Source organism: Lichenostomus cassidix, chromosome W (assembly GCF_008360975.1).
Source record: "Lichenostomus cassidix isolate B80296 chromosome W, HeHo_3.0, whole genome shotgun sequence".
NCBI classification, from domain to species: domain Eukaryota; kingdom Metazoa; phylum Chordata; class Aves; order Passeriformes; family Meliphagidae; genus Lichenostomus; species Lichenostomus cassidix.
The window spans coordinates 13,052,080-13,069,036 of NC_139510.1; the positions used below are offsets into that span (position 1 = coordinate 13,052,080).

Genomic DNA, 16,957 nt, shown 5'->3' on the forward strand with positions numbered 1-16,957 from the left:
GAAATCCAGTTCCTGGGAGTAAAGTGGCAAGACGGACGGCATCAGATTCCCACCGAGGTCATTAATAAGATCACAGTGGTGTCCCCACTGACCAACATGAAGGAAACACAAGCTTTCCTTGGTGCCATAGGTTTCTGGAGGATGCACATCCCCAAATACAGCCAGATTGTGAGCCCTTTTTGCCTGGTTACCGGCTGCAAGAAGAACGATTTCCACTGGGGCCCTGAACAGCAAGAAGCCATGGCCCTGATCAAGCAGGAGATCACTCATGTGGTAGCCCTTGGCCCAGTCCAGATGGGACCAGAAGTGAAGAGTGTGCTCTACTCTGCAGCCGGGGGCAATGTTCTGTCCTGAAGCCTTTGGCAGAAGGTGCCTGGTGAGACTTGAGGTCGACCACTGGGATTCTGGAGCCGGAGTTATAGAGGGTCTGAAGCCAACTACACTCCTACAGAGAAGTAAATCTTGGCAGCTTACGAAGGAGTCCAAGCCACCTCAGAGGTGATCAGAACAGAAGCACAACTCCTCCTGGCACCCCAACTACCGGTGCTGTGTTGGATGTTTATTGTGGTTTGACCCAGTCCAAATGCCAGATAACTACAACATCTGCTCTCTGTCTGCTCTCCCCTGACACATTTGGACAGAGGAGAGGAAAAGAAATTAACACACAGAGAGCTCGTGAGTTGAGATAAGGCACCGGGATAAGATGCACTGAGGTAAAAACTGGCTGAAACCTAAAGTTGCAAAGTGATTTATTGCTAACAGTCAGAGAGGGATAAATGAGAAGTAAAATAAAGCCTTCAAAGACACTGTTTCTCTGCTCACTCCCCTCCCACTAGCAGCACAGAGGGACAGGGTAGGGGGTCCTGGTCAGTACATCACTGAGATCTTCATCCGCTGCTTAGGGAGAGGAGTTGTCTTCTGCATTGCCATGGGGTCCCTCCCACAGGAGACAGCTCTACGCGAACTTCTCCAACGTGAGTCCAAATCTCACAAGAAGCAGCCTGCCTGAACCTGCTGCAATGTGAGCCTCCTCCCATGGGATAAAAGTCCTCCCAAAACTGCTGCAACATGGGCCCCCTGTCCATGGGGTGCAGACTTCTGAGGCCAGGCTGTTCCATCTTGGGAGCAAGGCCTCTCTCTCCACTGGGAGTCTCACTGGATCACAGCCTCCTCCAGGCATACACCTGCTCTGGTGTGGGCACCTCCCCACAGTCTGCGAGTGGATTTCTGCATCCCATATGGACCCCATGGACTGCAGGGGGACAACCTCCTTCACCATGGTCATCACCACGGCTGGCAGAGGATTATCAGCTCCAGTGCCTGGAGCACCTCCTCCCCCTCCGTCTCCACTGGCCTTGGTGTCTTCATATTATTTTCCCTCACATGTTCTCACCTCCTCCTCCTCCTCTGCCTAAAAAGAAGTGCGTGCTCACATTGTTTTGATTTCTTCTTAAATACATTATCACAGAGGTGTAACCAACATCTCTAATAGGCCCAGGCTTGGCCAGCAGCATGTCCATCATCTTCAGAGCCATCAGAGGTTGGCTTTGCTGGACATGGTGAAAACTTCCAGAACCTTAACACAGAACACACAGGAGCCATTGTTGTGCCCACCCCCCCCACCCCCCCCGCCACTAGGAAAAACTGGGCAAAGCAAAACCAACAGAATGTTCAAGGGAAAAGTTCCCTCTACCCACCACACCACTCAAGCCACATGGAGTTAATGGATTGCTCTCATCACACAGCACGCTTGGATTGGAAACCCTTAATCGCCCTGGGATCTTGGAAATAATTACAAATTGGCCAGAAAGTGAAAATTTTTGTCTGACTGTCGAAGAGGAGCAGGAACAGGTGACCTGTGTGGAGGAAGCTCCACTGTACAATCAACTGCATATTGAAGAAACACGCTACGCTCTTTTCAGTGACGGTTCCTATTGTGTTGTAGGGACCAATCGAAAATGCAAAAGAGTTGTATGGAGCCCCACATGACAGGTTGCAGAAGCTAATGAAGGAGAAGGTGGATTGAACCAACTTCCTGAACTCAAAGCTGTTCAGTTGGCCCTGGAAATTGCTGAAAGAGAGAAGTGGCCAAAGCTTTACCTCTACACTGATTCATGAATGGTAGCCAATGTTCTGTGGGGGTGGCTGGAAAGGTGGAAAAAGGCTAACTGGCAGCGTAGAGAAAGACAAATCTGGGCTGCTGACAAATGGCGAGACATTGCCACTGGAGTAGAGAGGCTACCTGTGAAAGTCCATCATATGGATGCCCATGTCGCCAAGAGTCAAGCTAATGAGGAAGATAGAAACATCAAACAGGTTGATCAGGCTGTGGAAAAAGAGGTGTCACAGATAGATTTGGATTGGCAACACAAGGGAGAGTTGTTCCTAGCTCGATGGGCCCATGATGCCTTAAGCCATCAAGGCAGAGATGCCACCTATAAGTGGGCACGAGACCAAGGGGTGGATTTAACCATGGACTGCATCTCCCAGGTTATCCATGATTGTGAGATGTGCACTGCGATCAAGCAGGCCAAGTGGGTGAAATTCCTATGGTATGGTGGGTGGTGGTCCAAATATAAGTATGGTGAGGCCTTGTAGATCAATTACATCACACTACCACAAACCCACCAAGGCAAGCGCTATGTGCTCACAATGGTAGAAGCCACCAGTGGGTGGCTGGAGACATAACCTGTGTCTTATATTACTTTCTGTAACACCATCCTGGGCTTTGAAAAGCTGGCCCTGCCCAATCTGAACCCTTGCAAACAGACGGAGATAGAGTTCTAGTGGTACACATGCAAGGTATGCGGGGATAAACTGTTTGGATTAATTCTGCCTTGAACAAAGACAACCCGACCTGTGGGACTGTCCTTGCTCAAGGGCCAGGTTGCACCTGGTGGGTGATGCAAAAACATGGAGAAACATGATGCATACCTCAAGGGGACCTAGGTTTGGGGTGAATTGCTCATGACACTGTGTCTGTACCCATATCTGCATGTATATATGTATATAGTCAGGGTAATGCATGCATGTATATTGTTGTACATATGTGTGCTTTGCAGTTGAGCTGTATTGATTCAGGCATTAATTAAAATGGTATGGGATAAGGGGTGGAATTAGGGGTGGCATGTCTTGGGGATATCTTTTTATCCCATCCCATCTTTTTTTTTTGGTCTTTTTGTTTTGTGTCTGGGATGGTCACCTCCCGTTCCCCCCATCCCATCCCTCTGTAAAAAGGGGGAATTGGGAAAGATTATTTTTAATATATTTCTTGGACAAAAAAATAAAGCCTAAATGCAGCAATATCATATCTGAGAACTGTTTATTGATAAAGAAGGGTAAGTGTGCCTAACAAAGGGGGATAGAAAAGGGAACAAAGAGGGGAAATGAGAGACAGAGAGAGAAAGAGAATACTGGACAGATCGTTACCACTGTACCCCGGGTGCCCCATCAGCGAGAGGTCAGCAGATGGAGTGTGTGTGCTGCAAGGTGCCACAAATCTGCATGGCTCCCTGTGGCAGGACGTTCTCCCCCCCCCCCTTCTGCTTCATGGTGGAACACAGATATCTCCGGTGGGGTCAGAAGCCCAGCAGGAGGTTATCTTGTGGTGCCTGAAGGCCTGAGACCTCTAACCTTGAATACATAAAGAGAGGATGTGAAAAGAGAAACAAAGAAATCAGTACGTGTCCAAAGTCATGCTTTTACAACTATAAAAACTCACAAAAATATCCTAGAGATAGAGGTTTCCTATACACACTCTGAAGATGTGTGAAGGGCTTCTCCCCAGAATCTGGACGCAGACTCTGTGGTTACTTTCCTAAGAATTGGGTGAAAGAATTCCGAAGTATTCTCCACCGCCAATCGGCTGGTAAGATACATGGGGTTCCTACGTTATAGTAATTCTTGCTAGCTGTTAATAAGTATAGGTGCTTGTCCATAATTGCAATATAGCAATTCGTAGTTGCAATCATTTATTTCCATAATTGCAGTTTTTAGCTATCTGTAGTTTTTGCAATTATGCTATTTCTATTCTAAGTTTTTATGTGAGTCATTTTCTGTGTCTAATAAATGGTAATTTATATCATATTAGACTAATCAGCCACTATTAAAGAACCTTGCAAATAAGACCGAGTCTTGGGGTGTGTCGGAGGTTGGGGGCATTGGAATTTTTTCTCCATCCCTGTTACTAAGCAACAAATACCTAGGTGATTAGAGCCATCAATTCTTTTGTAAGAGACAAAAGTCTGTGGCTAGGCGGGGCAAGGGGAAGAGACAGCCGGCCCTTGGGACCAGCACTAGTTCATGGGACACCGGGAGGAAAGCAACTGCTTTTGCTTCTGGCGGCGACTGCGGGAGATCCAACTGTGCTCTGCCTTCTCCTTCTGGCTGGGTGAGCTTTTGGCTGGGGAAAAGTGCGGGATCCAACCCTTTTCCCCGCTGGGAACGTGCACCTTTTCCGGCTGCGTTTTGCTGCAGCTGCCGGGGAGTCTGGCTGTCCCTGCCGCCCGCCCCGTTTTTGCCGCACGAGACCGCGGCATCTGCTGTGACTGCAGAGTCCCTGCTAACTCGCTGGCTAGCCCAGGAGAGAGCCAGCCCCTGCTCCCCACTGCCCCGCTCGCCGCTCCAAGCTGCCTGCCTGCTTCTCAGCCCATCTGCCATTACCAGCTGCATGAGGCTGACCTGACCCTGCGCCACAGCGCCACCTGCAGCTGCTCGGCAGTCATCGCACCTGCCCTGCCCGGCCGGGAGCTCAACAGCGCCCCTGCTGCTTGAGACCGTAATTACACCACACGGGAAAGTGCTCAGCAGCTCAAAAAGACATCTGCTATTGGTTTTCTGGTTCTATTTGTTGTTATTCTTGTTATTGCTTGTTTACTCTGCTATAGATACTAGTAAAGAATTGTTATTCCTTTTCCCCTAACTCTGCCTGAAAGCCCTTGATTTCAAAATTAAAATAATTCAGAGGGAAGGGAGATCACATTCTCTGTTCTAAGGGAGGGTTCCACCTCTCTTAGAAGACACCTGTCTTTCAAACCAAGACAGGGTGCTAGCCACCCTGATAAAAGTTACTGCCTATTGCAAACAGCAGAAACTGATAAAACTCCTGTCTCCCATGCATGACCCTCCCACGGCAGGCTGGGCGCAATTTCCAAACAGAAGCTGCGTGTCCCTTCCATTGGAGAACAGGCTTCTGTGGCTACGGGCGCACTCGAGGACCAGCTGCAGGCAGTCAGGGTTGGAGCGTGGAGACTGCGGGCAACAACATCTGTGGGACTGCTGCGGAACACGCGGCGGCAGCTGCGGGCTGCGTGCAGGCAGGGTGCAGGCAGCAATGGCTCCGTCGGGCAGACAGTGGAAAACAAGGTTGTCACGGCAACGGAGCTGCCTTGGGGATGCAGCAAAGCAAGGCAGGACAGGGGCAGACAGGACAGACAGTCTTGGATTAGAGACAAATTTTCTAGGTGGAAAGTGCTCTGAATAAACGCCTCCCTCAAAGCAAAGGGCTTCCGGCACCTCCTTCCCCACCAGAATAGAATTTCTTGGATGAAAGTGAAAAAAAGACTGTTTATTTAAGAAAACACACAGAGTGCCCTGCAGGGCACAGGGGAAGGGGAAAGGGGAAAAGAAATTATTAAACCTGAGTAATCAGCTGATGAACTTTAGTGTCCTTTTCCTCAGGCATAGCTTCCCCTCTCTGGGGGTCTGTGGGGGGCTGGGTGGAGTTGCTCCGGTGGCTCCCTGGAGGATTCTCGTTTGCCGTCCTCCGGGGGGCTCCTCGGATTCACGGGCAAGAAAGCAAGTTGAGAAAAAGTCCAAAAAGGAAAGGACAAAGAAGCAATCCCAGGGAAAAAACTAACAGCAGCAGCAGCCAGACAAAAGGAATGTCCCTGCCTCCCCCTCGCTCCCCAGATGAGAAACCTGGGGAAGGGTTTCAAAACAACCCGTGCCGACAGAGCTTCCTCCAGGCTGCTGAACGCAAAGCTACAGGACCACATTTCTGGGCATACAAGCAAACGATAGGGAATACAGGATTACCATAACATCACCCCAAGACATTGATAAAGAAGGGTAAGTGTGCTTACCAAAGTGGGATAGAAAAGGGAACAAAGAGGGGAAATTAGAGATGGAGAGAGAAAGAGAATACCGGACAGATCATTACCGCTGTACCCAGGGTGCCCCATCAGTGAGAGGTCAGCAGATGAAGTGTGTGTGCTGTGAGCTGCAACGAGTCTGTGCGGTTCCCTTGGCGGGCTGGGTGCAATTTCCAAACAGCAGCAGCTGCGTGTCCCTTCCGTGAGTGAAGAACAGGCTGCCATGGCTATGGGCACACTCGAGGACCAGCTGCAAGCATCAGGGTCAGAGCACAGTGACTGCGGGCTGCGACAGCTGTGGGGCTACTGCTGAAAACATGGTGGTGACGGCTGCAGGCTGCGTGCAGGCAGGGTGCAGACGGCAGCGGCTGTGTTGGGAAAAAAGTGGAGTACGAGGTCACGGCAACAGAGCTGCCTCGAGGAAGCAGCGAAGCAGGGCAGGACAGGGGCAGACAGGACAGACAGCCAGGGAAGGAGCAGGATTGCAGGGAAAACAATGCGAAGGGGGGGAGGGGAGCAGAGCTGACCCTCCAGGCAAGACCCTCTCCCTCCAAAAAACCCGAAGAAAATGGCTGGGGTTGTGTCGCAGTTAACTGCTTTTATGTGCTTGGCTCTCCTATGGCATGGCTTCCCACGCGCTTTTTCTGTGCATTTTTTCCCAGGCATCCAAGGATCTGACCCACCAGCAAAGGGGGGTCGCTTGCAGTCCAGTAGTGGAAGCTGTCTCTCTCCTGATTGGCTGCCAGGCGAAGCCTCTCCAGGGACAGTTTGCAGCATGTATACAGCCCCTAAAGTAATTTTATCACTTCACATATAACATATGTTGAGTCATAAATAAGACTCAGATTGGTCTCTCTCACCCACGCCCCCGGCTCCAGAATCTCGCAATAGGTGGGAGCTTGCCCAGGATTTCCTTCAAGAGCTGGGGGGAGGGAAGGGGAGCTCTGCCCCTTTCTGGCCACACGGTCAATTTGACTAGCCAGGCAGCAAGGTCTCTCTCTAGGAGAGATACTGTTACACATGCCTGTTTCTTTTTGTTTCGTTTTGTTTCTTTTTGTTTCTTTTTCCTTCGGCACTGTGACTGAGCTTGCTGGCTCATTTCTCTGCCTCCCTGCTGTTTTGGGAGCTCAGAGCCAGTGCATGCCACGCTGAGGATCCAGGACCGGGAGGACCCTGTGACCTGCTGGGGGTCACCCTCCTCTCTGCACAGGCTGGACCCATGGACAAGCCATCGTTGGTGAGCTATCCAGGGGAGAGATTCCCCTCTAGATTTTCTGCTACTGTATCAGGTCTTTGCTACATTGTAACCCAACACTCCGTGCCTACCAGGATGCCCGCGGCTCCTGTTACAGCTGTGCAGTTTCTGCTATCTCTTGCTTGCTACCCTGAGTGAGGCAGCCCTGCCATTCCAGCTTGCTACTCTGAGGTCCCTGCTATAGCCCACCGCATGTTCCAGCCTGCCTGCCATTACTGCATGAGGGGAGACGTGATGGGACTCGTGCCACAGCGCCCCCTGCAGACACGAGGGAATCATTGCACCTGCTCTGACCAGCCTGGAGCCCAACAACACCCCTGGTGGCTGTGACCGTAACTGCACCAAAGGGGAGGGCATGTGACTGCCCAGAGAAGGCTGTTACTGGGTTTTTGGTTTTGTTTGTTGTTTCTGCCATTGTTGTTGTTTGTTTGCCTTGTTATACATAGTAGTAAAGAACTGTTATTCCTTTTCCCATAACTTTGCCTGAAAGCCCCTTAATTTCAAAGTTATGATAATTTGGAGGGAAGTGGGTCATATTCTCCATTCCAAGAGAAATTCCTGCCTTCCTTGGCAGACACTTGTCTTTCAAACCAAGACAGCATGCAGTGACTGTATATAAGTAACCCTCTTGTAGAATCATGTGTCCACATTAGGTTAAAATCTCTTGCATGCACCTCAGGCTTGAATAAATGATGCCCTCTTTCACACAATTTTAGTCTTGGAGAGCCTGATTCTGATATTTCAGACATTTGATAACAAGATAAGGAAAAGAAACAGTAACAGGAACAATACTAAGAACAACAGTATATAAATAGGGTAATTACATGCAAAAAATGCTTACTTAAGTCTGACCAACCCGATGTTATGGCGGCCAGCACCACATGGTTTTCCAAGACAAAGGAGAAAATGGCAGATGCCATTGCAGCAAGCGTCCTTCTCCCGAGCCCACGAAAAAGAATGGTAGACAAATCATCTGCACCCATGCTCCTCCCCCAAGCCTGAAACAATGTAAAAAAACAGCAGAGAAACCCTCCAAGTCGGACTGCCCATGTTGCGCCATGCCACACCCACTGCTCTGATTGCTGCTTTGCTCCCCCAGAAAAAAGGAACAAAATGGCAGCAGTTCCACATCACATTCCCCTTTTCTTCCACCTGAAGCCATGACCCCCATCGATGATGTGATATAGAATAAACAACCCAGACATACTCATGGCTCCAGGCTCCACCCCCCTCATGGCAACTGCAAGAAAATAACCTCTATCCGAGCCATAACTAGGACAATGGTAGACTTGGCAGTGCTGGGTTAATGGCTGTACTCAATTATCGTTTCCACCCTAAATGATTCTATGGTCACCAAACATCCTTTCTGTATGCCTCCCAATGCTTTCTTTCAAGACACCTGCTGAAATAAAGGCAATTGCAAGTGTTCCTAGTGTCACAAATTTTTCTGTATAAAACCAGCTAATACTAGCTCATAAATTCTAAACAGTTTACACAAAGAAACATTTACTTGGCTACAGTTACTGAGGAAGTCCATAGCCAGCTCAGGTCTCATGAGTCATAGCTGACTGCATTGACACAAAATCCTTCCTGCTATATAGCTCTCAAGCCTGAGGTATTCATGAAACAAACTTCATAGTGGTATCTGCTTGAAAAATACTAGTTCAAGTGCTTAAGCCAAATCATATATGGAGGTTTATGTGTTTTCATATGCTTCAAAACCTTCAAGAGTATTCTGAGGGAGGGGGAACTTGAAGAAACTTTTGCTTGCTAAACCAGTCTCTGTCACTACTCTAAACAGTATTTCTTTTTTTCTCTACAGAGGTAAGTCAGGGCAGTTCATAGCAGATCGACTCATGTTTGTACATTGCAACTATTAAGTGTGCTTGTGCTGCTATACCCATTGCAGAACTAAAACTTGTCTACAGTGAAGTTATTTTTAAAGGTTGGTTTTCTTTTTTCTATTAAGGAAATATTGAGCAGGGTACTAGGACACAAGACAAAGAATACAGGCCTACAGAAAGCAAGAACCACTATTTTTAATTTCTCTCTCAGGCAGGAATATCACTAGCATAAATATGTCAGAGGTGTTATCTATACTAAGTCCACTGTTATTAACAAAACAATACCATATAGTGCTATGAAGTATACACTGTAAAAACATATAGAAACCAAGTAGAAACAAACACTGTACCTCACCTAATTCAGCAGTACAAAACTATTTATCCATACCAGTTTTTATTTGGGTTTTGTGATGTTGTCTGGGTTTCAGCTGGAATAAAATAATTTTTTTCTCAGTAGCTGGCATAGTGCTGTGTTTTGGATTCTATATGCGAATAATGTTGATAACACACTGATGTTTTAGTTGTTGCTAAGTAGTGTTTACCCAAGGCAAAGACTTTTCAGTGTCTCATGCTCTGCCAGTGAGGAGCTGCACAAAAAGCTGGGAGGGAGCACAGGCAGGACAGCTGACCCAAACTGGCCAAAGGGATATTCCACACCATGGAACATCATGCCCAGTATATAAACTGGGGGAAGTTACCTGGAAGAAGGGGGACCAGGAGGCGATCACAGTTTGGGGATGGGGTTTTGTTTGGCATAGGTCAGCGGGTGGTGAGCAACTATATTGTGCATCACTTATTTTTCTCAGGTTTTCTCTCTTTTTTAATTTACTATTATTGTTATTATTATATTTTAGTTTTTTTCAATTATTAAACTGTTCTTATCTCAACCTACAAGTTTTAATTTTGATTCTCCTCTCCATTCCAGCAGAGTGAGGGGAATGAGCAAGCAGCTAAACAGTGCTTGGTTTCCATCTGAGCCTAAATCACAACAATCCTTTTTAGTGCCCAACATGAGGCACAAAGGGTCGAGATAACAGATCTGACCAGTGTGCTCAAACAAACAAGCATTCATTGCATTGGCTTAGTGGTCACTGCTTATAATGTTGATTTATTTGCTCCCACAGTTGTTATGTTTGTTTTCAGGGTGGTGTTCTGTAATACTGGTAATACATTACTTGCAGTATGTGTTCTCTGTGGTGATGTTTATTTTCCTTGGGGCCTGGGCTAAGACTATCATTGTGGGGTAACTTGTAGTATTGATATGATAGTGTCACTGATCAAGACACCAATCTGGTGTATGTATTTAGTATTGCAGGCACCTCTGGACTTTAGGAGTCATCTACTGGGAACGATTAATAATAACACCTTTGGCCTTTTCTACTTGGAGAGCCAACCTATGGGGGAGATACCTTCCTACATCTTCCTTCTTTCCTTCCTTCTCCTCCAGGCCAATTACAGTAGCATTTGAGAATTTTAAAGATTTTGAATATCCTTTGAATACCCTTGAAACCAACATGGTCTTTTTGCTAGGAGCCAGCATGTTGCTGAATATGGTTCATGTCTTGTTTAAGGTCAGAAAAATAATTAAGGACATCACCCAGAGATTTGCCCTGAGGCTGGATAATTTGGAGTGGTGGGGTGTGTGGGATTGTATGGGCAAGTACCTAGGGCACTGGGCACCTCCAGTGTGTTTGAATCTCATCCCTAAACAAGCACAGAACCCAGAAAAATGAGTAAAATATTTGGAAAAGGTGTATCATCACCCTGGCAATTGGAGAGAGACACCAATCACTGCAAATTGCTGGGGCCTGACCCAGGCCTATCCGGGTGGACCCACATTAAACACTGCTCGGTGCCCTCAGGGGGAAAAGAAAGTCTTTGGATCTGACAATAAGATCACATGCCTTGCAGCTGCTCCAACCACCATGACAGACACTGCAGGTACTCCAACCCTGGCAACAGGCACTGCCACTGAACCAGAGAACCAACATGTGCTGGTGTCAGTTGTCCCTGCACAGAAACAGAAGAAATGCACATGAAAACCACATGGTAAAAGAGCTTTAGTAAAGTAGAACAAGAAGGTCAAGAAAGAAGAGGAGGGTGAAGAGAGCCGAGGGCGAAGCAGCAGGGCCATCACAAGGGCCATTTTCAGTGCCATTACCAAGGCAATCACAAAAAAAGGAGGAAGACACAGAAGACGTAACCCCCACTTAATCCCTATCCTCAAGTGAGCTGTGGGAGATAGAAAAAGATTTTAACGATCATCCAGGTGAACATATTACCATCTGGCTGCTCCAATGCTGGGCTAGCAGTTTGGAACTGGAGGGTAAGGAAGCCAGGCAGCTGGGATCACTTGCTAAAGAACCAGGCGTTGACAAAGCAATGGGAAAAAAGACACAGGTGGTGGTGGTCACTGGAGGTGACTGGTATCAAGTGTGAGGGAAAGGTATCCCTACAAGGAAGATATTCCATGTCACCAAGGCAAATGGACTGCAATAAAGATAACCAATACCTGAGGGAGTTGGCTGCCCAAGAGATGATTTGTTATGACCTGAAGAATGGGCAATTATCCACAGACCCAGATGAAGTCCTATGTCTATGGCCCATGTAGCAGAAATTTGTACAGAGCGCACCAACAGCACATATCAACCCATTGGCAACATTAATTTGGAAAGATGATGAGCCACCAACAGTGGATAAAGCAGTTTGTCAACTCCAGGAATATGAAGACAGTATTTCTTTCTCCCTTGGCTCTCCTGTGGAGAAATTGTCCCAGGAGTTCCACAAATTCAGAGAGACCATGTCCGACTCCCCACCTGTACTGGCCTGTATCTCAGCAGTTGACAGCAAGTATCCTTTTGCTCAAGAGAGGGATATAGAAGGTACACACCACAGGATACCCTGTGGTTTTACCTAGGGGATTGTATTTGGTCTAGCTGAGATGAAGTTCATTTCCCCATAGCAGCCCTTATAGGGCTGTGCTTTGCATTCGTAGCTAGAAAGGTGTTGATAACACACCAGTGTTTTGGCTTCTGCTGAACAGAACTGGCACAGCATCAGCACTGTCTCTCAATGTTGGCCCCTCATCATGGGGCTAGGAGTGGGAGAGATCCAGGGAGGGGACACAACCAGGCCAGCTGTCCCAAATTAACCAAAGGGATATTTCCCACTGAGAAAGGGATAATCAATAGGTTACTCAAGTTAACTATTGAGACACAGAATATGTGAATTCTAAAACCTAGAAAAACAGGATTCCCTTAATCTTATCAAGAGGGACAAGAGTCCGTTTGAAGCCAGCACAGAAACCACTGAATCATCCCATGAAGGACTACGCATGCTCGAGAGAGAAAGGTGAAAAGTGCATTGTGATGACTGTCATCCTGGAAGGGGTCTTTGGGGTCTCCAAAGACCACTGGGACATACAGAGCATGCGTGGCACACATGCTAATGATATTAATGACTTCTGAGAAATTATTTGTAAAACCACTCCTATCCCAGGGAATGTGATGAATATTCATGAATTTTACCTATAACACTGTGTCTTTGGAAAGTGCCGCTGTGTGTGTTTGGAGGAGTGAATTCCCCCACACCCAGTGCACCGAATAAAGCAAATACCTACTTCTCGGATCTTATCTCTGAAGTATCTCTGGGCTCGCTTGGGGCGAATCAAATTGACATCCCAGATGGGACCATAATTCTGCTCAGCTGCCAGATCCAGGGGTAAGCAGACCTCCCAGTCGCGACCCTGAATTTTCAGGGGGAGCTCAGCTGTCCTTTGGCTCACAGCAGGGGTAGACCAAGAACAATCTGCACCAAATTAAGGTATTTGCTTTTTTTAAAAAAAACACAAATGCCTGCAGGTCTGTGGTACAAGTCCCCAAGGGTGGGTTGAGACTAGGTCTCCCAAAATAAGTCCTGGGCAAGGGGTTGGACCCCCAGGGTTGGACCCCGCTATAGTGAAAGGCACCTTTAAGGGGTTGGACCCCCAGGGGTTGGACCCCACTGTACTGCACCATCGTACTGCTACTTTTGTTCTGTCTGTTGTTATTGTGTTACTGTGTGAGAGAACGAATGAGACGTGTCTCGGACACGAAGTGACAGTGGAGCTCTATCTGCGGTTCCGTTATCTGGCGACAGAAACGGCCAGAGAAAAGCGAAGCGACTGGCAAAGAGTGAATGAGTATAAATCATATATAAACCGTTGGTTTGGAGTATCTGGAGGGGGGCAGATTGTATTATTGATGGGGAAAGATTTTAGCTATTGAATTGAGAACACCCAGACCCCCAACACCTTTCTAATATAGCTCCATTTCATTTTCCTTTTGAAATCCTGTGTTTTGCGCATGGAAACAGTTGTGAGGCTTGGACTTTGTGCGCTTGTATTAATTGTGAGAGGAAGTGATATTGTCTGTTTGCTCAAGTGCTTTTGAAATTTTTTTGGAATGTGTGTGCATGTACTGTGTGTACAAATTTTTATTTGTGTTAATTTGTATTTCTGCTGGCATATAAATTCATGCGGGGATGCCCGTGGGATAAAAGTAACTAGTTGAGTCTAATAGGTATCCCTTTGGGACTCCTGTGTGTGTAGCTGCTGGAATATGGTTGTGTAGAATGTTGTAGTAGAAAGAGTGGGCATGCAAGTAGATAGAGTAAAAGAAAGAAAAAAAAAAAGAGAGAAGAGGAGAAGAGAAGAGAAGAGAAGAGAAGAGAAGAGAAGAGAAGAGAAGAAAAAGGATTTGGATGTTTTCCAGCACCTTCCCCTGCCTTGTCCTCCACCTATATCCTCTGATTTCAGAGCAGCAGGAGCGAGCGCAGAGGTGTGGGGCTGGGAGCACAGGCTGGGGGCCTGTGGGGAAGTGTGGAGCTGAGCTGGAGCTGTGGGACAGCTGAGAGCTCAGCACCAGGCAGTCCTTGACCCTGCCACCCCCCAGGGCAGAGGCAGCAGTGGCCTCCCAGCCTCCGTGAGGCTGCAGAACACCCTGGTCACCTGTGGTGCTGCTAGCCGTGCCTGCTGGGAGAGCCGGAGGGGAAGCTGTGTTTGGACACTGCGGAAGGAATATCTGGAAAATGCAGATTGTGCATGGAAGGATTAGGAAGAATTTTGATTGGGTCACTGGAATGACTTTGTGGAAGAATGAGCACCCCCAGGCAGTAGTGGGGGTAGGGGCTAGAGGAAGGGCAGAATAAGCCCCTGAATTAACTGGTTAGGAAGATACAGCAAATGTATGTAAGAAGGGATAAGGGAAAGGCAAAGGCAAAGATGATGCCAAAGGTATTACAACCCCGAAAGAATAAACTGCAGGGCCCCCGAGACAGAGGAGATGGGGTTGGCCACCAGGACGTGGCAAAGGCATTCCCTCCTCGGCAGGAGAAAGCCGATCAGAGCAGTGGCTGGGAAGGGATCAGTGTTCCAACTGCGGGGCAGAGGGACACTGAGAGCAGGAATGTCCTTGGAAACAACTAGATCTTCAGGGGGAGGAAGTCCAGCAATTAATAGAAATGAATTGTTAAGGATGTCAGGGGCTCCCATTATACAAGGGACGCCCCACACAAGAGCCCTTGATAACTTTTAAGGTGGGCCTGGATCGAGAGGAGATGTGAAGGCTCTTGATTCACTTTGAATTTTATCCCTAAGAGAGGAAATTGTCAACAAAATCTTTAATTATTCAAGAGGTGAGTGGGAAAGATGAAGTGTGCACCTTATTCTGCCACTATTGGTAGATGTGGGGAATAAGTTTGAAATGCATGAATTTCTGTTTGTTCCTAATTGTAATTGTAATTTACTAGAGATTTGATGGCTAAAGTCGGAATGCACATTAATATTGTGAAGAACTACAAAAGCTAACACTGTGGTATCTGTCTGAGAAGTCATGCTGAAATAAACTCAAATGTGTGGGCAGCCTCAAAGAAAATGGTATAATAGAAAACGAAAATAAATCAGTAGTAATAGTATAATTGGCTATTCTCTATTTAAAGTAACTACCAAAATGTTATTGTCCTTAAAATAAAAGTGCATGGTGAATTCAAAAGTCTTTGGTGTACACAAGGATTTGGAGATTAGTTTTTAAAAAAAACTAAAGTTCCATGTGTAAGAACCTTCAAAAACTTGATTTGTATAAAGGATATACCAAATTTTGTAATTAACTATTTCAGAGTTAAAGTCTCCTGCCTGGGTTACACTGAGTGGTTGGTTTGTTATGAGCAGAGTTTTGCTCAAGTGCTTCTGAGTTCTTTAGCCTTCAAGCAGCCAGAGAAATTGCCTTAGAGGAGATGAAAATTGACACTACCGAGGGAAAGTGTGAACAATGTCTTCCCCTCAAAACCAAGCTCTGCGTGCTTGCAGAGAAGGAAAACAAAACTGTCTGTGTTGCAAAATAAAACTAGCTAGCATAAAATACAAGAATTTTCAATGGGGGTTGAAGGAGGCAAGAATTCGTCCTTCTCCCCACTCTAACATGTGTTATCACTGTGCAAGTTTGTTTTAATATCATCAACTTTGAATGTTCAAGTGCGTCCTCATCAGATAAAAAGCTAAGTGTGTCCAGACATGAGACAAGGAGCCACTCAAGCCACAGAAGCAAAAAGAACTGCTGACTACCCTCACAACTGTGAAATCTATGGCCAGAGACTCCTCTCTAATGTGAAACTCCAGACAAAGAGGACATGAAAGAACCATATTGGACAATATAATATACAGTAAATCAGTTAAAAGCTGCAACGCCAAAATGAAACACATTAAAAGGTTTTGCTTTTTTTATTTCCAGAACAGTGTTATCCACAGTGTTGTTCCTGGATCAGTCAGCTATCCTAGCAGAACCTTGTAATAATTGTGATAGCAGGTATGGCTTCAGATGCAAAGGGGTAAGTAAGCCAGAAAGAAAAGAAAGCAATACCCTTTTTAACACATGAACATGAAACAACAGCCACATTAGCTTATGGACTTTAATCTAAATTTGCAAAATTGAGGTATAACAATATGTAAATCAAACAAAATAATTTTCTTTTAAATTAAAAGGTTTCAAAAGGATGGCTGGCTATTCTACTAAGTATTAGTAATTGTCACATTTCTAACTGTTGCTGTTACATGCATATTTGCTTGTCCAGCATTTGAGAATGCTAGGCCCCACAAAAGGAAGATACTGCCATTGAAAAAATCATTAGAGATCATGGACCGAACTGCCAGGCTTTGGGCTCTGCAATTTAAAAGATGCTTTTAAATTTAAAATAGCAGTTACCATTCATATGAATTCCAGTATGCTTTCCTCTTTTCTTTCTCCTCTGTCTGCTAGAAATCCCACCAAAAAGGGAGGTGTTGGGGAAGATGAAATAGGATGGTTACTGAAGGTAATCCCCCTTCTTGATAGAACAATGCCCTCTGCCCAGGCAAGTCCAAAGGTCAGAAGCAGACCCTGCCTGCCTGGTGGAGATCCCAAAAAGCAGTTTTTTTAAGGTTTGAAACATGACCCCACAAGGTAATGTGATGATTCTTATAGGTTGTATGTAAATGCTGCAGGGTTTGTAGCTTGTCTTTGATTGGTTAAAGGGAATTAGAATATTCAACAGAGAAGATGATTTATTGCATTGTAAACAGCAAATTGCTCTCTTTTACTCTCTTCTTTCTGCTCTCTCGTGCTCTGTTACGGCCCAAGCAGCTGAGATAGAACTCAGTGCCCTTGAGAATGTGGAGGATTGGGATGAAATGGGAGAAGTGCCAGAAGAAAGTGAAGAAGAGATGGATTATCCCAGCAACCTCCCAGAAAAGTATT

General features: G+C 46.4%; 1 protein-coding gene and 1 long non-coding RNA gene across 6 annotated transcripts in view; one reads left to right on the top strand and one right to left on the bottom strand.

The window, feature by feature from the left end:
* The window catches only part of LOC146425525 (ceramide transfer protein-like), a 323,504-nt gene that overhangs the window by 260,108 nt on the left and 46,439 nt on the right, over window positions 1-16,957 (bottom strand). The gene's annotated exons all lie outside the window — the stretch shown is intronic.
* On the top strand, window positions 7,141-7,824 carry LOC146425529 (uncharacterized). Its single transcript, XR_014846636.1, has 2 exons — window positions 7,141-7,329; window positions 7,422-7,824. It is a non-coding gene; the product is annotated as an uncharacterized LOC146425529 (long non-coding RNA).